The sequence below is a fragment of the Triticum aestivum genome, chromosome 6D, assembly GCF_018294505.1.
Source record: "Triticum aestivum cultivar Chinese Spring chromosome 6D, IWGSC CS RefSeq v2.1, whole genome shotgun sequence".
NCBI lineage: Eukaryota > Viridiplantae > Streptophyta > Magnoliopsida > Poales > Poaceae > Triticum > Triticum aestivum.
In genome coordinates, this window is record NC_057811.1 from 20,175,311 (window position 1) to 20,199,406 (window position 24,096).

Here is a 24,096-nt window from a genome sequence, read left to right on the forward strand (position 1 = left end):
TAAGTATGTTACTATACGATGTTCTTCAACAGGGACTCCCAATGAATGTTGTGCCTCATGGGATTGAGACTAATGGTACCATGAGTATTGTTAGCTTATGGCCAAAATATCCTACAATGCACTTTAGTGCATTCAGGATTTCTAAGAGCGAGGAAGTCTTAATAGTGAAAGACTGGACCAAATTTGTGATGGAGGAGCGCAGAGAAGTAATATGGGGCAGCAATGAGAAGCGCAGCCCATGATTAGGAGACAGGTTCATCTACATGCTCCATCTTGATGAAGGAGGAGAGCTACACATGTTTTATGTTATTTTACCTGAGAGAGAGCAGCAAGAGTGATTAGCTAGCTAGAAATGAGTTTGAAGATGATGATGTGCTACACTATGACTATGATGATTAAATAGCTAGTGTTGGTGGTAATGACTATCATGATTATTATTAGCTAGTGTTGGTGGTGATTAGATAGCTACCGCATCTAGTGTTGGTGGTGATTAGCTAGCTAGAATGAGTTTGAAGATGATGATGTGCTACACTATGACTATGGTGATTAAATAAATACTGTTGGTGGTAATGACTATGATGATGATTAAATAGCTTGTGCTGGCGGATTAGATTCAAGTGGAGGCAACATGTGGTGCACATCGAAAGTACTACTAGTCCAAACTAGATCAAGTTTGGATTAGTAGTATACTTTTGAGATGCGCCACATATTGCCTCCACTTGAACCTAATCCACCTTCATTTGACACACTGTTATGGACATAATGATATAAACCTCATAATTGGTATTGTACCAAAATTTGTATAACGGCGTATAAATACACTAAAAATAAAAAAAAGGGTACTAGTAGCGATGGATAGTAAACACGCTACAACTAGCTATATTAGCAGCAGCGTGGGATAGAACAAGCGCTGTCGCTATGTGTCTTAGCAGTAGCGCTTGTCGCACGCGCTACTGCTAAGTAATAGCTGTAGCGCCTTATTGGTAACGCGGCTGCCCGCGCTACTAGTGGGCATTAAACCCGCGCTACTACTAGGGTTTTCCCTAGTAGTGAAAGGGTTCTTGCCTGTGTTACAAGGTGTGAAGTTGAGTCAGACTCAATGCCCGGCCACTTCAGAAGATAGAGAGAAAATGAAAGTCATTCCCTATCACTACTAGGGAAAAGCCTAGCAGCAGCGGGGTTTTAGGCCTATCAGTAGCGCGGGTAGGAGCGCTACTGGTACGGCGCTACAGCTAAAGGTTAGCAGTAGCGTTGGTTAACCCACGCTACCGCTACACCGACTTAGTAGTAGCGCTTTCCCCACGCGGCGCTACTGGTAATTACTAGTAGCGTTTCTCCCAGCCCGCGCTACTACTATTATTCCATATTTTATTTCTTTTTTATTTCATGTTGTATTCATACACCTCTATACAAGTTTTCATACAGCAGCAATTTAGAGATTGTTTTTACATCATAATGAGTTATTACATCACTGGGTGAAAGAACGGTGGACTAGTTCCACTTGAAACTAATCCGCGGTTCTTTCACGCAATGATATAATAAATATCATCAACATCATATCATTAACAACTTATCATCATAATCCATCATTGTCATATAACACCTCCTCATGATCATCGTTTTCATCGATGAGACATCACATAGCAAGTTGGTCACTAGTCATAATCACAACTACTCCTCATCAACTCTAACACATTGTACCACATAATAAACATATTGTACCTCATATACCTACTACATTCTCTTAGGACCTACTATATTCTCTAAGGTAAAATAGCAAAAAACAAGATAGCCCCTGGCTCTCCATTATGGAGAATGCAGATTATCCTGTCTCCAATTCTTGCTTTTCGCTTAATGTTGCTTCCAAGAACCTCCTTACGAATGTCCCAACATTTTTTCCATTCTTTGATTAGCATGAGTTCACCAGTTTAAGAAATCCGATGTGCACAGGTAATATCCGTAGGATGACCTGGCTGTATGTTCAGAACTTCAAGGCGACCATTCTGATACATCAGTTGAGGCACACAATCCATCGGGATTTTTTGTGGTTCAACACGTGCACTAGTGGCACGTATTCACCATAATTAGGAGGAGTACGATAATAGGTATTGTAATTCTCATAGAAAGTACAAAATGCGATCAGATGATTTTTCTCCTTATAAGTTAATTCGGAGCCATCGGTGTAGTGGGTTTTGTCTACCATCTTCCGCACATTATTTGAAGAATGAAAATAAGTTGTCAATGGAAATAAGTTGTCAATGGAAATAAGTTGTCAACTATTTTGAAATAAAGAATATAAATTAGTTAATAACTATGTTTGAGAAACTCACATAGCGGTAGAATCGGAAGCGTATCAACAAGGACCCAAATGTCCATATTGTTTTGCTCGATGTCAGGATCACCAAGATCCATGGTGACAATCATACCCTCATAAAAACCATACATTATGCAAAGTGCTTCCCAATTTGGCAGCCAAAATGGGTTACGCTCTGAGAATTGTATAGATTTACTTCAAAATCCATATCATGATGGGTTCTTAGGTGTATTTTCTTTGTTTAAAAATTTTCATGGTCTTCAAAACCCATCCTCTCCAAGATATAGCGTCTTGCATGGCATGGGATAAGCTAGTCGAATTGTAAAATATGAAAATTAGACGTTGAAATAGTTGAAGCCGTGCTTAATTACGAAAAAAACACTTGTCGTCGTTGCGTACCGTTTCAACGTCGAAGGTCTCCTCGAGCTTAATGCTGAAGTGCCGATCATCGTCGAGGTGAGGGCACCTGTCGCACAGACCTCGATCGTCGTGGCACCAGCTGCACTCCCCCGGGAGACATTCGTCATCCGAGTACGACATTTCCTACGTTCATAATTCAAAGATTAAACTTGTAAAATTAAATATATGTACTAAAAACCCGAAATTAGATAATTATTTTTCGAGAAAATCCAGGCCACTCGATATTTCCTACATATTCTAGCACAAGTCATGCCAGAATTCACGGAAAAATCCGGCATGACCTTTTGCTAAAAAATGACTTATCGAGCGCCTGAAATTTGCCGGAACGGAAATTAATCAACACTCCGGCAAAACATAGGCCACTCGGAGGTGTAACCTGAACATGACCGGCCACTTGGGCAACCACATATCCTATTTGAGCAACACAGGATATACATGTTTTTATCTACATCATATATATCTTATAGGACTCATATTGACATGGAGATTTGGCTGGTCTCACCTCGAGGTCGGAGGGGGTCGGTGAAGGGGACGACGGCGGGGATCATGGAGGGGCTCCTTGATTTCTGCAAAAGCAAAAACGCTATAAGTTATCACTAATACATCCCGAATAATTGCTTAAACTAAAAAAATAACAACAAATATGACATGTTCAACTAGTTCTATTAATTCAACTAGTTCTTACTAAATATAAACTTACTATAAATAGAAAAAAAAGTAGTTATTTCTAAAAATAAAGTAGTTCAACTAGTTATATTAATTTTCTTACTAAAAATACATTACTTCTATTAATTCAACTAGTTCAACTAGTTTATTAATTTACTTACTAAACTAGTTCAACTAAAACTAAACTATTTTAACTAAAACTAAACTATTTTAACTAAAACTAAACTAGTTCAACTAAAACTAAACTAGTTCTATAAATTCAACTAGTTCTTACTAAATATAAACTTAGTATAAATAGAAAAAAAAAACTAGTACATCTACTACTACTAATTAAGATCTACTACTACATCTACTACTAATTAACATCTACTACTACTAATTATACAACTAGTTTACCATCACTACTACTAAAAATCATTATCTATGAACCCTAAATTAACATCTACTACTACTAAAAAACATCTACTAACTAAGCAAAGAGAGAGAGGGTGGGGGAGGGGTGGGGGGCTTACAGAGAGGGGAGAGACGGTGGCGGGGAGGTGCTCGGCGATGAAGGTAGGGGCGGCGAGGGCTGGCTCGGGATCTAGAGGCGGCGGTCCTAGGCGGGCTCAGGCGGCGGTGGTGAGGTCGAGGACGGCGGCGGTGAGGTCGAGGGCGGCAGCGGTGAGGTTGAGGGCGGGCTCGGGCGGCGGCGGTGAGGGCAGGCTCGGGCGGCGGCGACAGAGGATTAGGGGAACATGGGGGGAGGAGGACTTAGCGAAATTTTGAGCTGGGGGTGGTTAAGTCGAACTAGCAGTAGCGCTCATAAGGAAAAGCGCTATAGCTAACTTATCTATTGCGAGTTTTAGAGAAAAACGCTACTGCTAATGGAAGCAGTTATTTCTTTTGTTTATCCCAATATCAGTAACGCTTTGTCCTGAAAAAACGCTAGAAGTCCAAGCAATGTAAAAACATCAAAAATATACATTGGTCATCATTGATCTTTTTGTGTAGAATCTAAGTAGTCAACATGAATCCGCACTGTACCTGTATTGGTACAGGCGAGGATTCATATTGCAGCCACAAATCCTACACAGATGGTTCAATTAAGACCAAGTGCTCGAGATAGGTTGAGAAGTAACATATTTAAGGTGGTAAACACCTTGTTCGCTTAGCAGTATGGGACTAAACTTAATTAGTTGCGGTGATACTTAGCAGTAGCGAGTTTTGAAGAAAAACGCTGCTACTAAGTACTTTAGCAGTAGCGCGTCCCTGGGAAGGACGCTACTACTATATCTAGCCTGGAGGCAACACCGTGGCAATTATAGTAGTGGCGCTCATTTCACCTAGAGCGCTACTACTACTGAGATATTAGTAGCGTTGTTTACTGAAGCTCGCTACTGCTAATTAGCAGTAGCGTCTGTTTTTAAACCATGCTGCTGCTAAGATTCTTTGTATAAGGTTTTCCCTAGTAGTGTATGCTTCAGCCATAGGTTCTATCATGTATGCAATGCTGTGTACGAGACCTGATGTGTGCCTTGCTATTAGTTTAGCAGGGAGGTACCAAAATAATCCAGGAGTGGATCACTAGACAGCAGTCAAGAACATCCTGAAATACCTAAAAAGGACTAAGGATATGTTTCTCGTTTATGGAGGTGACAAAGAGCTCGTCGTAAATGGTTACGTCGATGCAAGCTTTGACACTTATCCGGATGACTCTAAGTCACAAAACCGGATACGTATTTATAATTAACGGTGGAGCCGTAAGTTGGTGCAGTTCTAAGCAAAGCGTCGTGGCGGGATCTACGTGTGAAGCGGAGTACATAGCTGCTTCGGAAGCAGCAAATGAAGGAGTCTGGATGAAGGAGTTCATATCCGATCTAGGTGTCATACATAGTGCATCGGGTCCAATGAAAATATTTTGTGACAATACAGGTGCAATTGCCTTGGCAAAGGAATCCAGATTTCACAAGAGAACCAAGCACATCAAGAGACGCTTCAATTCCATCCGCGATCAAGTCAAGGAGGGAGACATAGAGATTTGCAAGATACATACAGATCTGAATGTTGCAGACCCGTTGACTATGCCTCACTCACGAGCAAAACATGATGAGCACCAAGACTCCATGGGTGTTAGAATCGTTACTATTTAATCTAGATTATTGACTCTAGTGCAAGTGGGAGACTGAAGGAAATATGCCCTAGAGGCAATAATAAAGTTGTTTTTTATATTTCCTTATATCATGATAAATGTTTATTATTCATGCTAGAATTGTATTAACCGGAAACTTAATTAGTACATGTGTGAATACATAGACAAACAGAGTGTCACTAGTATGCCTCTACTTGACTAGCTCATTGAATCAAAGATGGTTATGTTTCCTAACCATAGACATGAGTTTTCATTTGATTAACGGGATCACATCATTAGAGAATAATGTGACTGACTTGACCCATTCCGTTAGCTTAGCACTTTATCGTTTAGTTTCTTGCTATTGCTTTCTTCATGACTTATACATGTTCCTATGACTATGAGATTATGCAACTCCCGAATACCGGAGGAACACTTTTTGTGCTATCAAACGTCGCAACATAACTGGGTGATTATAAAGATGCTCTACAGGTGTCTTCGATGGTGTTTGTTGAGTTGGCATAGATCGAGATTAGGATTTGTCACTCCGATTGTCGGAGAGGTATCTTTGGGCCCTCTCGGTAATGCACATCACTATAAGCCTTGCAAGAAATGTGACTAATGAGCTAGTTCCGGGATGATGCATTACGGAACGAGTAAAGAGACTTGCCGGTAACGAGATTGAACTAGGTATTGAGATACCGACGATCAAATCTCGGGCAAGAAACATACCGATGACAAAGAGAACAACGTATGTTGTTATGTGGTTTGATAGATAAAAGATCTTTGTAGAATAAGTAGGAACCAATATGAGCATTGAAAGGATCGAGAAGAGGTGTCTAGAGGTGGGTGAATAGACTCTAATCAAGAAAAGTTGTAGTTTTTAATTTCCTTTAGTTGATGTGGAGTTTGAACACAAGTTTAAACATTCACAATACATATCAATCAAACATGCAAGCATACAAAGAGTATATGAGCAGCGGAAAGTAAGGCATGCAAGTTGCAAGAATGTAAAGAGATGGGATTGGAGTGTGCAAACGCAATTTTGGAGACACGGAGATTTTTTATCCGTGGTTCCGATAGGTGGTGCTATCGTACATCCACGTTGATGGAGACTTCATCCCACGAAGGGTAACGGTTGCGCGAGTCCACGAAGGGCTCCACCCACGAAGGGTCCACGAAGAAGCAACCTTGTCTATCCCACCATGGCTGCCGCCCACGAAGGACTTGCCTCACGAGGGTAGATCTTCACGAAGTAGGCGATCTCCCTGCCCTTACAAACCCCTTGGTTCAACTCCACAATCTTGTCGGAGGCTCCCAAGTGACACCTAGCCAATCTAGGAGACACCACTCTCCAAGAAGTAACAAATGGTGTGTTGATGATGAACTCCTTGCTCTTGTGCTTCAAATGACAGTCTCCCCAACACTCAACTCTTTCTCATGGGATTGGATTTGGTAGAAGGAAGATTTGAGTGGAAAGCAACTTGGGGAAGGCTAGAGATCAAGATTTATGTGGTTGGAATGGAATATCTTGACCTCAACACAAGTGTAGGTCGTTCTCTCTCAGAAAATATGTATTGGAAGTGTAGGCATGTTCTGATGGCTCTCTCCACGAATGAACAGTGGGTGGAGGGATATATAGCCTCCACACAAAATCTAACCGTTACACACAAATCACCAAACTCGGTGGGACCGATTCAGAGAACTCGGTCGGACCGATTTGGTTCATAATGTGACCGTTAGGCATTTCGGTGGGACCGACTTGATCAACTCAGTGGGACCGATGTGGTAGGGTTAGGGTAAATCCAAAACTCCGTTTGACCGATTACTCAAACTCGGTAGGACCGATTTGGTTAATAAGTGAAACAGAATGTTGGCCAAGAAAACTCGGTGAGGCCGGTTGCAAATCTCAGTGAGACCGAAACCATTGCAACAGACAACAGAGAGTTTGCAAGCCCATCTCGGTGAGACCGAGATCACATCGGTGAGACCGAATTGATTAGGGTTTCTGGCAGTGGCTATGTCAACTGAACTCGGTGGCTCTGGATGGAATGAATTGGTGGGGCCGAGTTGGACTTCTTGGTTTAGGACATATGTGGATATGAGAAAGTAGTGGAGGGTTTTGGAGCATATCACTAAGCACTTTGAGCAAACAAGCCATTAAGCAACACCTCATCCCTTCTTAATAGTATTGGCTTTCCTATGGACTCAATGTGATCTAGGACCACTAAATAGAAAATGTAGAGTCCTGAGCTTTGGGCTTGAGCCAATCCTTTGTCCTTAGCATCTTGAAGGGGTCATATCCTCTTGTCCATGCCACTCCATTGTTGAACTTATCTGAAACATACTAGGTAGAAACATTAGTCCAACAAGAGATATGTTGACATTAATTACCAAAATCACCCAGGGAGCACTTGTGCTTTCAATCTCCCCCTTTTTGGTAATTGATGACAACATACATCAAAGCTTTAGATAAAGGTATAGAGAGCAACAGGTAAAGCTTTGGAAATACATGTAACATGCATAGGCTCCCCCTACATGTATGCAATCATATAAATATGAAACATAGGAGCATGTGAATGCATAAGCATGACAGAGTAATCCATGTGTTACATGTATCTTGGCTATATGCATCAGAGCAAATGATGTGAATATAGGAAATGTACCTTCATGCCCATGAGTCCTTCTTGCAAACAGTATGTACATCAGCAAGAAATCCTCATACACATGACTGTGATGCATATACTTACCTTGTGGTCTTGAGTTGGCTTAGGAAGGAATGAACCTGAGTAAACAAGGTTAGACCACACAGATACACCTACTGGCCAGAGCAAACAAAAGAAATCACAAGAGAACCAAGACTGGGATGACATGTAGAGAGTGAGTACTGAGTACCCCATTGGGTATAGACATGTCCCCAAAGGTAAAGATATGCAATAAAATAAGAGATTTCCTTCCCTTAGATGTCTTGCTCCCCCTGAATTCTTGCATGGGATATTGGGAGAAGATAGGGAACGGAAAATCAGAGCAAAAGAAAGGAGACAACAGAGCTTGAGCTAATGCAAGCAATCAAATATGATCAAATATGAGCATGTCTTTCCCCTCTTAAAGACATGTAACTTCTCTCCTCTTGAACACCAAGCATCTGGGGTTTCTTACACACTCCCCCTGAGTGTCCTCTCCCCCTATAGAAATGATATTAAGCATAGAGCTTTGATGTGATCTCTCTCTCCCCCTTTGACATCAATTTCCAAGAAGGGCTCTTCTGGATTTTTGTGTAATTGCAGAAGGGTTTGGTCCTTGAGTCACAAATCAAGTTGAATGTGATGCTGGTAGAGGACAAGAGTCATTGAGTGGAGCTGGAGCAAAAATACTGCAGAAACAAGTGGCAAGTTGTCTTTTCTGTAGTGAAATCGGTAGCACCGAGTTGTGTGCTTTGGTGGCACCGAGAGAATTCGGTTGGGCCGAAGAAAATAGACCGATGTGACCGAGTTCATCACAGTAAAACACTTGTCACCTCAGATCACTAGGCACTTTAAGATCTCACAAGGATTTGCAAGGAATTAGCTGAAAGATTTGCAATGGATTGGATGCAGAAAATGCAGAACAAAAAGGAAAAGACAAGAAAAGATCTAGCTGAAGTTTTTTTTGATGAAAGGGAAACACACATGCAAATGCAATAGCACGGAGATATGCACGAGAACTTCATCTAGAATTGGTCGGCGACAAAGTCACCTATGTTAGAGTATATTGACTTAGGAGTCAAGTGAGATCACTTGATCATAGGTCATACTCATCGTTTAAGCTCAAAATGGGGTTACCATTTTTCGTTAAAGCATCTTGATGTATTCAGATCTTGTTGAGTTGCTTTATCCCATGACTTGGAGTAAAGCTTCTCTAAGATGGAATAGCATACCTTGGGTGGTGGTGTTGGTCTTGATCATGTAGTCGAACTTGTGTGGGTTGCTCAAGGTTGATGTAGCTCATCAAGAGTTGGGAGGACCACTTGGAGTTTGAGTTCATCTTCCTACATGGATTAGCTTTGCAAGTAAAAGCACTTGTGTATCCAAAATGACAATCATAAAATTTAACATAGAATGAGTCAAAGGATATATTTGAGGGGTTTTGTGCTTCCTTGACTTCAACCACCATTGTATAGAGACTTGGTGATGTAGAGGTTGCTCAAGATGTGAGTGAGTTGCAATCTCATGGATTTAGATTCATCCAAGTACCTACAAGGGTTAGATAGCATGCAAGGGTGCAAAAGTATCCAAGACATATAGATAGCCTCATGAAAGAAATATCAAGGATTAGTCAAAGACTCATGCCTTGCATGTATCCAAATGGAGTTCCTACTCCAAGTTTGAAGCATCAATGATGTTCAATTCACCTCTCAAACGGCAAAAGACTTTCTCATCAAGCGGTTTGGTGAATATATCCGCTAATTGCTTATCGGTGCGAACATGCTCAAGATTAATGCCCCCTTTGGCAACATGGTCTCGAATGAAATGATGACGAACTTCAATATGTTTAGTTCGAGAATGTTGCACGGGATTGTGAGCAATCTTAATAGCACTTTCATTGTCACACAGCAATGGAACATGTTTCACATATATCCCATAATCTTGTACAGTTTTGGTCATCCAAAGTAATTGAGCACAACATGAACCAGCGGCAATGTATTCCGCTTCGGCGGTGGATAAGGATACCGAGTTTTGTTTCTTGGAGGACCAAGACACAAGAGATCATCCAGAAATTGACAAGTACCCGAAGTGGAGTTTCTATCAACCTTGTCTCCGGCATAGTCCGAATCGGAGTAGCCAACACGGTCAAAGGAAGACCTCTTAGGATACCAAACGCCAAAATTTGGTGTATGTATTAAGTATCTCACTATCCTTTTCATAGCCTTAAGATGACATTCTTTAGGTGCAGCTTGATATCGTGCACACATGCACACACTGTTGGAAATATGCCCTAGAGGCAATAATAAATAAGTTATTATTATATTTCCTTGTTCATGATAATCGTTTATTATCCATGCTAGAATTCTATTGATAGGAAACTCGCATACATGTGTGGATACATAGACAACACCATGTCCCTAGTAAGCCTCTAGGAGACTAGCTCGTTGATCAATAGATGGTTACGGTTTCCTGACCATGGACGTTGGATGTCGTTGATAACGGGATCACATCATTAGGAGAATGATGTGATGGACAAGACCCAATCCTAAGCCTAGCACAAGATCGTGTAGTTCGTTTGCTCAGAGCTTTTCTAATGTCAAGTATCAGTTCCTTAGACCATGAGATTGTGCAACTCCCGGATACCGTAGGAATGCTTTGGGTGTACCAAACGTCACAACGTAACTGGGTGACTATAAAGGTGCACTACAGGTATCTCCGAAAGTGTGTGTTGGGTTGGCACGAATCGAGACTGGGATTTGTCACTCCGTGTAAACGGAGAGGTATCTCTGGGCCCACTCGGTAGGACATCATCATAATGTGCACAATGTGACCAAGGAGTTGATCACGGGATGATGTGAGTTACGGAACGAGTAAAGAGACTTGCCGGTAACGAGATTGAACAAGGTATCGGGATACCGACGATCGAATCTCGGGCAAGTAACATATCGATAGACAAAGGGAATTGCATACGGGATTGATTGAATCCCCGACATCGTGGTTCATCCGATGAGATCATCGTGGAACATGTGGGAGCCAACATGGGTATCCAGATCCCGCTGTTGGTTATTGGCCGGAGAACGTCTCGGTCATGTCTGCATGGTTCCCGAACCCGTAGGGTCTACACACTTAAGGTTCGATGACGCTAGGGTTATAGGGAAAGTATGTACGTGGTTACCGGATGTTGTTCGGAGTCCCGGATGAGATCCCGGACGTCACGAGGAGTTCCGGAATGGTCCGGAGGTAAAGATTTATATATGGAAAGTTGTTGTTCGGGTTCCGGGAAAAGTTCGGGTTTTTCGGTATTGTACCGGGAAGCTTCCAGAAGGTTCCGGAGGATTCCGGAGGGATCTGGAGGTCCGGAAAATGTTCCACCACGTCCAATACAGCAGCATCGGCTGTAAGGGGGCGCCCTAGCCTTAATGGGCCAGGGGCACCAGCCCCCCCAAGGCCCATGCGCATGGGAGAGGGGAAACCCTAAGGGGGAGGGCCTCCACTTGACTTGGGAGGCACTCCTTCCCCCTTTGGCCGCCCCCCAAGCCCCATCTAGGGCTGGCCGCACCCCTTGAGGGGGGAAACCCTAGATGGGGGCGCAGCCCTCCCCCTCCCCTATATATATTGGAGTTTTGGGTCTGCCCAAGACAGGAGAACATCTCTCTTTCGGCGCAGCCCTACCCCTCTCCCTCCTCCTCCTCTCCCGCGGTGCTTGGCGAAGCCCTGCGGGATTGCCACTCTCCTCCATCACCACCACGCCGTCGTGCTGCTGCTGGACGGAGTCTCCCTCAACCTCTCCCTCTCTCCTTGCTGGATCAAGGCGTGGGGGACGTCACCGGGCTGCACGTGTGTTGAACGCGGAGGCGCCGTGGTTCGGCGCTTAGATCGGAACCAACCGCGATCTGAACCGCTACGAGTACGACTCCTTCATGCGCGTTCTTGCAACGCTTCCACATCGTGATCTACAAGGGTATGTAGATGCACTCCCCTTCCCCTCGTTGCTAGATTACTCCATAGATTGATCTTGGTGATGCGTAGAAATTTTTTTGAATTTCTGCTACGTTCCCCAAAACACACTTAGCATAATATCGGGACGAGAGGCACATAGATATAACAATGAACCAATCATAGAGCGGTAAACTTTTTGATAACCGGTTCACCATCTTTGGTCAAATCAAGATGTCCACTAGTCGGCATGGGTGTAGTCATACCTTTGCATTCTTGCATATTGAACTTCTTGAATAACTCCTTGGTGTACTTTGTTTGAGAGACAAAGGTACCTTCCTTAGTTTGCTTGATTTGCAAACCGAGAAAGAATTTGAGTTCACTCATCATAGACATCTCAAACTTCTCCGACATTAGCTTTCCAAACTTCTCACTAAAATGAGGGTTAGTCGAACCAAATATAATATCATCAACATAAATTTGGCACACAAATAGCTCTCCATTGACCCTTTTGGTAAAAAGGGTAGAATCAATTTTACCAATTTAAAAGCCTTTTTCAATAAGGAACTTGGTCAAGCATTTGTACCACGCTCTAGGAGCTTGTTTAAGACCATAAAGAGCTTTGTGAAGTTTGTAGACATGATTAGGTTTCTTAGGATTGATAAAGCCGGGAGGTTGCTTAACATAAACTTCCTCCTCAATTTCACCATTTAGAAAAGCACTTTTAATGTCCATTTGGTACAAGGTGATATCATGGTGATTAGCACAAGCAAGTAAGATGCGAATGGACTCAAGTCTAGCAACGGGAGCAAATGTCTCACCATAGTCCATACCTTCGACTTGAGTGTAGCCTTGGGCGACCAGGCGTGCTTTGTTGCGGACGACTTTGACCATCTTCATCTTGCTTGTTGCGAAACACCCATTTGGTACCAATGCTGTTGTGGTTGTTGTCGGGCTTCTCGACCAATGTCCATACTTGATTTCTCTCAAAGTTGTGTAGCTCTTCATGCATAGCATTAATCCAATCCGGATCTTCCAATGCTTCTTCAACCTTCATAGGTTCAATGCTAGAGATGAATGAGTAGTGTTCACAAAAGTTAGCTAAACGAGTTTTAGAGCGAGTGATTCTCCCGGTTTGGATATCATTGTATATTTGCTCGATGGGATGATCCTTGGCGATTCTTGCTCGAACTCATGGTAGCTTTGGATTGGCTCGAGGTGGAACATCTTCTTCATCTTGTTCTTCTTCTTGGCCTTCTTCATTGTTGACGTTGTCATTCTCTTGTCGTGGTGGAGAAGGAGGTTGTTGATGTTCATCTTGGTGTGCTTCCTCGTTTTCTTCGTCTTGGTGTGTCCCACTTGTGGATGCTTCCATATCAATTCTTGGTTCACCTTGTCGTGAGGTAGAAGCTTCCACTTGGACGGACGAGGTACTCTCCTTCACCTCCGTTGGACGAATCTTGCCAATAGAGAAGTCTTGGATTGCTTCCAAAGGGTCTTTGTCTCCTACATCAATTGGCAATTGCTCTACTTGTGAGCCGTTAGATTCATCAAACTTGACATCTACCGTCTCTTCAACCTTTCGGGTGAAATTGTTGAAGACACGGTAAGTGTGAGAGTTTGAGCCATAACCAAGTACGAAACCTTCATGAGATTTAGGAGCAAATTTAGAACGACGATGCTTATCAAGGATGTAGCATTTTGAGCCAAATACTCGAAAGTATCCAACTAGGGGTTTGTTACCGGTGAGGAGCTCGTATGCTATCTTGCCGAGTAGCTTGTGAAGATACAAGCGATTTGTTGCATGACAAGCTGTCTCAACCGCTTCCGCCCAAAAATGTTTTGTAGTCTTGTACTCATCAAGCATCGTTCTTGCCATCTCAATAAGAGTCCGGTTCTTCCTCTCAAAGACTCCATTTTGTCGAGGTGTGTACGTAGCCGAGAACTCATGTGAAATCCCCTCTTCGTCAAGAAAGGTATCCACATTTGCATTCTCGAACTCCGTTCCGTTGTCGCTCCGAACCTTCTTGATCTTTACGTCAAATTGATTTTTGGCCTTCCTGGCGAAGCTTTTGAAGATCGTTTGGACCTGCGATTTGTCATCAAGAAAGAAGACCCACGTAACTCTTGAAAATCCATCAACTATTACTAGTCCAAACGAGTTACCACCGAGACTCTTGTAGGCATTTGGACCAAATAGATCCATGTGAAGTAGCTCGAGTGGTCTTCCCGTGGTCATGATGTTCTTCGCGCGATGACTTCCTACAACTTGTTTCCCTGCCTGAGAAGCACTGCAAAGTCTCCCTTGTCAAATATGACATCTTTTACTCCAAGGATATGATCACCTTTTATAAGCTTATCAAGATTTCGCATACCCACATGACCTAGCCTTCTATGCCATAGCCAACCCTTAGAAGATTTAGCAATTAAGCAAGTTCTAGGTTGAGCCTTTTTAGTGAAATCAACAATGTAAAGATCGCCTCTACGTATACCGGTAAAGACCATTTTATGATTGTCTCTACGAAACACTTGGCAATCTACTTCAGTGAATAGGACATTGAAACCTAAATCAGCAAGTCTAGAAACTAAAAGTAAATTATACCCAAGAGATTCAACAAGCATGACATTTTGTATGAAGCTATCATGTGAGATGGCCACCTTACCGAGGCCAACCATCTTACCCTTTGAATTATCACCAAAAGAGACATATTTTCGAGGGCCGTCGTTTTCAGCAAGCTCACGGAACATATCTTTATCTCCGGTCATATGATCAGTACATCCACTATCAAGGACCCATTCCTTTCCTCCAGCCATGTAGCCGCGAAGATTTGCCATAAGACCAAAGTGTCTCATTGCATCATCAAGATCATAGTGACTATCATCATCCTCATCATAGTATCCATGTTCAACATCATCTTGTGATTGATCAATTCCTAGAGAGGGTAATTCATTAGACAAATGATCATTTCTATGATTGTCTTTATGAATTCTAATAGCTTCGGAAATAATATTACTAATGATCCCAACATCTCCTATGGCACGCATGAGATTGGTAAGCTCAAATAGACAATCACCAAAGCTAGGATCACTAGAATTCATCTTACTCAAGGCAATAGACTTATGGAGAATTTCGTCTAAATTTTTCAAGGAATAATCAGGAAATCGTTCCTCAAGAAATCTCCATATAGTATAGGCACAATCAAGAGTAGGCAAACTAGCAATCAAATTTTTGGGCAATCCTCTTATGATAAGATTGATAGTTCTAAGATAGCGAATCATGTCAAGATCCTCTTCGGGTGTGGGATGCAAGGAATCAATATGAGGTGCACAAGGGCTAGTAATGTACTTGTTCAAATGATAATCATTGAAAATCTCAAGCATTTCATTTTTCCACTCATGAAAATATTCTCCATCAAGGATAGGCACTCTATGTCTAAGACTCCCCAAAGTAGACACATCCATCTTCCTCCAAAGGTGTTTAAACCAAGGCAATGGAGACCAATGCTCTGATACCAATTGAAAGGATCGAGAAGAGGTGTCTAGAGGGGGGTGAATAGACTCTAATCAAGAAAAGTTGCAGTTTTTAATTTCCTTTAGTTGATGTGGAGTTTGAACACAAGTTTAAACATTCACAATACATATCAAGCAAACATGCAAGCATACAAAGAATATATGAGCAGCGGAAAGTAAGGCATGCAAGTTGTAAGAATGTAAAGAGATGGGATTGGAGTGTGCAAACGCAATTTTGGAGACACGGAGATTTTTTATCCGTGGTTCCGATAGGTGGTGCTATCGTACATCCATGTTGATGGAGACTTCAACCCACGAAGGGTAATGGTTGCGCGAGTCCACGGAGGGCTCCACCCACGAAGGGTCCACGAAGAAGCAACCTTGTCTATCCCACCATGGTCGTCGCCCAGGAAGGACTTGCCTCACTAGGGTAGATCTTCACGAAGTAGGCGATCTCCTTGCCCTTACAAACTCCTTGGTTCAACTCCACAATCTTGTCTGAGGCTCCCAAGTGACACCTAGCCAATCTAGGAGACACCACTCTCCAAGAAGTAACAAATGATAGTCTCCCCAACACTCAACTCTCTCTCTCATGGGATTGGATTTGGTAGAAAGAAGATTTGAGTGGAAAGCAACTTGGGGAAGGCTAGAGATCAAGATTTATGTGGTTGGAATGGAATATCTTGACCTCAACACAAGCGTAGGTGGTTCTCTCTCAGTGAGACCGAAACCATTGCAACAGACAACAGAGAGTTTGCAAGCCCATCTCGGTGAGACCGAGATCCCATCGGTGAGACCGAATTGATTAGGGTTTCTGGCGGTGGCTATGTCAACTGAACTCGGTGGCTCCGGATGGAAAGAATCGGTGGGGCCGAGTTGGACTTTTTGGTTTAGGACATATGTGGATATGAGAAAGTAGTGGAGGGTTTTGGAGCATATCACTAAGCACTTTGAGCAAGCAAGCCATTAAGCAACACCTCATCCCTTCTTAATAGTATTGGCTTTCCTATGGACTCAATGTGATCTAGGACCACTAAATAGAAAATGTAGAGTCCTGAGCTTTGAGCTTGAGCCAATCCTTTGTCCTTAGCATCTTGAAGGGGTTCCACATCCTCTTGTCCATGCCACTCCATTGTTGAACTTATCTGAAACATACTAGGTAGAAACATTAGTCCAACAAGAGATATGTTGACATTAATTACCAAAATCACCCAGGGAGCACTTGTGCTTTCAAGCATCTAGGTTCCTCTATTGGTTATTGACCGGAGACAAGTCTCGGTCATGTCTACATAGTTCTCGAACCCGTAGGGTCCGCACGCTTAAATTTCGGTGACGATCGGTATTATGAGTTTATGTGTTTTGATGTATCGAAGGTTGTTCAGAGTCCCGGATGAGATCACGGACATGACGACGAATCTCGAAATGGTCGAGACATAAAGATCAATATATTGGAATGCTATGTTTGGAGATCGGAAGGGTTCCGAGTGAGTTCGGGCATTTACCGGAGTACCGGGGGGTTACCGGAACCCCCCGGGGAGTACATGGGCCTTAATGGGCCTTAGTGGGAAAGAGGAGGAGGCGGCCAAGGTGGGGGCGCACCCCCCCTCCCCAAGCCCAATCCAAATTGGGAAGGGGGCGCCCCCCCCCCCTTCCTTCTCCCTCTCACCTCCTTCCTTCCTCTCCTACTACAACTGGGGAAATGGGGGAATCCTACTCCCGGTGGAAGTAGGACACCCCCTAGGGCGCGCCATAGAGAGGGCCGGCCCTCCCCTCCTCCACTCCTTTATATACGGGGGAGGGGGGCACCCCATAGACACACAAGTTGATTCTTTAGCCGTGTGCGGTGCCCCACTCCACAGATTTCCTCCTCGGTGATATTGTTGTAGTGCTTAGGTGAAGCCCTGCGTCGGTAACGTCATCATCACCGTCATCATGTCGTCGTGCTGACGAAGCTCTCCCTCGACACTCAGCTGGATCTAGAGTTCATGGGACGTCACCGAGCTGAACGTGTGCAGATCGCGGAGGTGCCGTACTTTCGGTACTAGGATCGGTCGGATCGTGAAGACGTACGACTACATCAACCGCGTTGTCATAACGCTTCCGCTTTCGGTCTACAAGGGTACGTGGACAACACTGTCCCCTCTCGTTGTTATGCATCACCTATATGGATCTTGCGTGTGCGTAGGATTTTTTTTAGAAATTACTGCGTTCCCCAACAAAAGGGGTTGTCAATCCCTTTCGGGTAACGGCGCCAGAAGGCACGATGACGGGAGAAAATTTAAATAGATTGAAATAATAGATCGTAAATAAAATAAAGTTTAGCAAGATATTTTTGTATTTTTAGTTTAATAGATCTGAATAAAAACGCAAAGGAAAAGTAGATCGCAAGGCAAATATATGAGAAAGAAGACCCGGGGGCCGTATGTTTCACTAGTGGCTTCTCTCGAGAAAAATAGCAAACGGTGGGTAAACAAATTACTGTTGGGCAATTGATAGAACTTCAAATAATCATGACGATATCTAGGCAATTCATTCCATTGGCATCACGTCCAAGATTAGTAGACCGACTCCTGCCTGCATCTACTACTATTACTCCACACATCGACCGCTAGCCAGCATGCATCTAGTGTATTAAGTTCATGGAAAAACGGAGTAATGCAATAAGAACGATGATATGATGTAGACAAGATCCATTTATCTATATGGCGGTAGATATAGATCTCGTCTTTTTATCCTTAGTAGCAACGATACATATGTGTCGGTTCCGTTTCTGTCACTGGGATCAAGCACCGTAAGATCAAACCCACTACCGGGCACCTCTTCCCATTGCAAGATAAATAGATCAAGTTGGCCAAACAAAACCCAAATATCGGAGAAGAAATACGAGGCTATAAGAGATCATGCATATAAGAGATCAAAGAAACTCAAATAACTTTCATGGATATAAAAAGATATAACTGATCATAAACTCGAAGTTCATCAGATCCCAACAAACACACCGCAAATAGAGTTACATCATATGGATCTCCAATAGACCATTGTATTGAGAATCCAGCAAGAGAGAGGAAGCCATCTAGCTACTAAATACGGACCTGAAGGTCTACAAAGAACTACTCACGCATCATCGGATAGGCACCAATGGAAGTGGTGAGACCCTCCGTGATGGTGTCTAGATTGGATCTGGTGGTTTTAGACTGTGCGGTGGCTGGATGAATATTTCATCTACTCCCCTAGGGTTTGTGAATTTTTGGGGTATTTATAGAGCAAAGAGGCGGTCCGGGGGGCACCCGAGGTGGGCACAACCCACCAGGGCACGCCAGGGCCTCCTGGCGCGCCCTAGTGTGTTGTGCCCCCCTCGTTCACTCCCAGGTGCAACCAGGGCCCATTGCCTTCCTTCTGGCCCATAAAAAATCATCGTGGAGTTTCATGGCATTTGGACTCCGTTTGATATTGATTTCCTGCGATGTAAAAAACATGGGAAAAAACAGCAACTGGCACTTGGCACTATGTCAATAGGTTAGTCCCAAAAATGATATAAAATGATTATAAAACATCCAAGATTGATAATAAAACAGCATGGAACAAAAAAAATTATAGATACGCTGGAGACGTATCAGCATCCCCAAGCTTAACTCCTAGTCGTCCTCGAGTAGGTAAGTTATAAAAACAGAATTTTTGATGTGGAGTGCTGTTCATCAAGTCATGTCATATTCTTTTCTTTATAGCATGGACATTTGGACTTTTATGTGATTCAAAGCAATAGTCTAGTTTTGACATAATAATTTAGATACTCAAGCATATCAACAAGCAACCATGTCTTTCAAAATATCAATGCTAAAACAAGTTATCCCTAGCCCGTCATACTGAAACATTGATCCATTCACGAAACACACTCGAATATTAGCTACACCCAATACTTAAGTACAATCATATTGCCTCCTAGTTGGTGCTTTTATAAGAGAAGATGGAGACTCAAATTCAACATAAAAATTGCATAAAGTAAAAGAAAGGACCTTCACGGAGGGAAGTAGGGACTTGTAGAGGTGCCAGAGCTCAAAGCGAAAAATATAGAGATAAAAAACATTTTGGGAGGTGTATCCATCCCACCAACGAAAACGACGTAGAGCTACGAACACTTTCCATGCTAGATATGCCATAGGCGGTTCCCAAACAGAAAATAAAGTTTGTTCCTTTTTCCACCATTCTTTCACTTTCCATGGCTAGCCGTATCCACGGGTGCCTTCCATACCAACACTTTTCAAGGAATTTATTATTTGACAACATAAAGTAAATTCATTTTTGCATTTCGGGACTAGGAATCCCTAAAACCTTTTCCTTACTCTCGTGCAATTGTTGGGAATCGTAGCATAATTTTAAAAAATTTCCTACGCTCACCAAGATGCATCTACGGAGTCTACTAGCAACGAGGGGAAAGGAGTGGATCTACATACCCTTGTAGATCGCGAGCGGAAGCGTTCCAATGAACGTGGATGATGGAGTCGTACTCGCCGTGATCCAAATCACCGATGACCGAGTGCCGAACGGACGGCACCTCCGCGTTCAACACACGTACGGTGCAGCGACGTCTCGTCCTTCTTGATCCAGCAAGGGGGGAGGAGAGGTTGATGGAGATCCAACAGCACGGCGGCGTGGTGGTGGATGTAGCGGGTCTCCGGCAGGGCTTCGCAAGCTTCTGCGAGAGAGAGAGAGGTGTTGCAGGGGAGGAGGGAGGCGCCCAAGGCTTAGATCTTGCTGCCCTCCCTTCCCCCCACTATATATAGGGCCAAGGGAGAGGGGGGAGCAGCCTTGCCCCTTCCTCCAAGGAAGGGTGCGGCCAGGGGGGAGTCCTTCCCCCCCAAGGCACCTCGGAGGTGCCTTCCCCCTTTAGGACTCTCCCTTTTTTTCTTATCTCTTGCGCATGGGCCTCTTGGGGCTGGTGCCCTTGGCCCATATAGGCCAAGGCGCACCCCTTACAGCCCATGTGGCCCCCCGGGGCTGGTGGACCCCCTTGGTGGACCCCCGGACCCCTTTCGGCACTCCCGGTACAATACCGATAAAGCGCGAAACTTTTCCGGCGACCAAAATAAGACTTCCCATATATAAATCTTTACCTCCGGACCATTCCGGAACCTCTCGTGACGTCCGGGATCTCATCCGGGACTCCGAACAACTTTCGGGTTTCCGCATACATATATCTCTACAACCCTAGCGTCACCGGACCTTAAGTGTGTAGACCCTACGGGTTCGGGAGACATGCAGACATGACCGAGACGCCTCTCCGGTCAATAACCAACAGCGGGATCTGGATACCCATGTTGGCTCCCACATGTTCCACGATGATATCATCGGATGAACCACGGTGTCGAGGATTCAATCAATCCGTATGCAATTCCCTTTGTCAAACGGTATGTTACTTGCCCGAGATTCGATCGTCGGTATCCCAATACCTTGTTCAATCTCGTTACCGGCAAGTCTCTTTACTCGTACCGCAATGCATGATCCCGTGACTAACGCCTTAGTCACATTGAGCTCATTATGATGATGCATTACCGAGTGGGCCCAGAGATACCTCTCCGTCACACGGAGTGACAAATCCCAGTCTCGATCCGTGCCAACCCAACAGACACTTTCGGAGATACCCGTAATGCACCTTTATAGTCACCCAGTTACGTTGTGACGTTTGGCACACCCAAAGCACTCCTACGGTATCCGGGAGTTGCACGATCTCATGGTCTAAGGAAAAGATACTTGACATTGGAAAAGCTCTAGCAAACGAAACTACACGATCTTTTATGCTATGCTTAGGATTGGGTCTTGTCCATCACATCATTCTCCTAATGATGTGATCCCGTTATCAATGACATCCAATGTCCATAGTCAGGAAACCATGACTATCTGTTGATCAACGAGCTAGTCAACTAGAGGCTTACTAGGGACAGGTTGTGGTCTATGTATTCACACATGTATTACGATTTCCGGACAATACAATTATAGCATGAATAATAGACAATTACCATGAACAAAGAAATATAATAATAACCATTTATTATTGCCTCTAGGGCATATTTCCAACAGTCTCCCACTTGCACTAGAGTCAATAATCTAGTTCACATCACCATGTGATTAACACTCACTGGTCACATCACCATGTGACCAACATCTAAAGAGTTTACTAGAGTCAACAATCTAGTTCACATCACTATGTGATTATCACTCAATGTGTTCTGGTTTGGTCATGTTATGCTTGTGAGAGAGGTTATTAGTCAACGGGTCTGAACCTTTCAGAACCGTGTGCTTTACGAATATCTATGTCATCTTGTGGATGCTACCACGCGCTATTTGGAGCCATTTCAAATAATTGCTCTACTATACGAATCCGGTTTACTACTCAGAGTCATCCGGATTAGTGTCAAAGTTCGCATCGACGTAACCCTTTACGACGAACTCCTTTCCACCTCCATAATCGAGAAAATTCCTTAATCCACTAGGTACTAAGGATAAGTTCGACCGCTGTCATGAGATCCTTTCCCGGATCACCATTGTACCCTCTTGACCAACTCATGGCAAGGCACACTACATGTGCGGTACACAGCATAGCATACTATAGAGCCTATGTCTAAAGCATAGGGGACGACCTTCGTCCTTTCTCTATCTTCTGCTGTGGTCAGGTCTTGAGTCTCACTCAATACTCACACCTTGTAACACAGCCAAGAACTCCTTCTTTGCTGATCTATTTTGAACTCTTTCAAAATCATGTCAAGGTGTGCTGTCTTTTGAAAGTATCATCAGGCGTCTTGATCTATCTCTATGGATCTTGATGCCCAATATGTAAGTAGCTTTATCCAGGTCTTCCTTTGAAAAACTCCTTTCAAACAACCCTTTATGCTTTCCAGAAATTTTACATCATTTCGGATCAACAATATGTCATTCACATATACTTATCAGAAATGTTGTAGCGCTCCCACTCACTTTATTGTAAATACAAGTTTCTAACAAACTTTGTATAAACCCAAAAACTTTGATCACCCCATCAAAGCGTATATTCTGACTCCGAGATGCTTGCTCTAATCCATGGAAGGATCGCTGGAGCTAGCATACCTTTTAGCATCCTTAGGATCGACAAAACCTTTCTGATTGTATCACATACAACCTTTCCTTACGAAAACTGGTAAGGAAACTTGTTTTGACATCCATCTGCCAGATTTCATAAATGTAGCTAATGCTAACATGATTCCGACGGACCTAAGCATCGCTACGGATGAGAAAAACTCATCGTAGTCAACTCCTTGAACTTGTGAAAATACTCTTTGCCACAAGTCGAGCTTCATAGACGGTAACATTACCGTCCATGTCCGTCTTCTTCTTAAAGATCCATTTATCTCAATGGCTTGCCGATCATCGGGCAAGTTCACCAAAGTCCATGCTTTGTTCTGATACATGGATTCTATCTCGGATTTCATGGCCTCGAGCCATTCGTCGGAATATGGGCCCACCATCGCTTCTCCATAGCTCGTAGGTTCATTGTTGTCTAGCAACATGACTTCCAAGACAGGATCACGCATTACTCTGAAGTAGTGCGCATCCTCGTCGTCCTACGAGGTTTGGTAGTGACTTGATCCGAAGTTTCATGATCACTATCATAAGCTTCCACTTCAATTGGTGTAGGTGCCACAGGAACAACTTCCTGTGCCCTGCTACACACTAGTTGAAGCGACGGTTCAATAACCTTATCAAGTCTCCACCATCCTCCCACTCAATTCTTTCGAGAGAAACTTTTCCTCGAGAAAGGACTCGTTTCTAGAAGCAATTACTTTTGCTTCCAGATCTGAAATAGGAGGTATACCCAACTGTTTTGGGTATTCTATGAAGATGCATTTATCCGCTTTGGGTTCGAGCTTATCAGCCTGAAACTTTTTCACATAAGCTTCGCAGCCCCAAACTTTTAAGAAACGACAACTTAGGTTTCTCTAAACGGTGTCGTCTCAACGGAATTGCGTGGTGCCCCTTTTAAAGTGAATGCGGTTGTCTCTAATGCCTAACCCATAAACGATAGTGGTAATTCGATAAGAGACATCATGGTATGCACCATATCCAATAGGGTGCAGCTATGATGTCCGGACACACCATCACACTATGGTGTTCCAGGCGGTATTAATTGTGAAACACTTTCCACAATGTCTTAATTGTGTGCCAAACTCGTAACTCAGATACTCATCTCTATGATCATATCACAGACATTTTATCCTCTTGTCACGACGATCTTCAACTTCACTCTGAAATTACTTGAACCTTTCAATAATTCAGACTTGTGTTTCATCAAGTAAATATTCTCAGCATCTACTCAAATCATCTGTGAAGTAAGAACATAACGATATCCACTGCATGCCTCAGCACTCATTGGACTGCGTACATCAAAATGTATTACTTCCAATAAGTTGCTCTCTTGTTCCATCTTA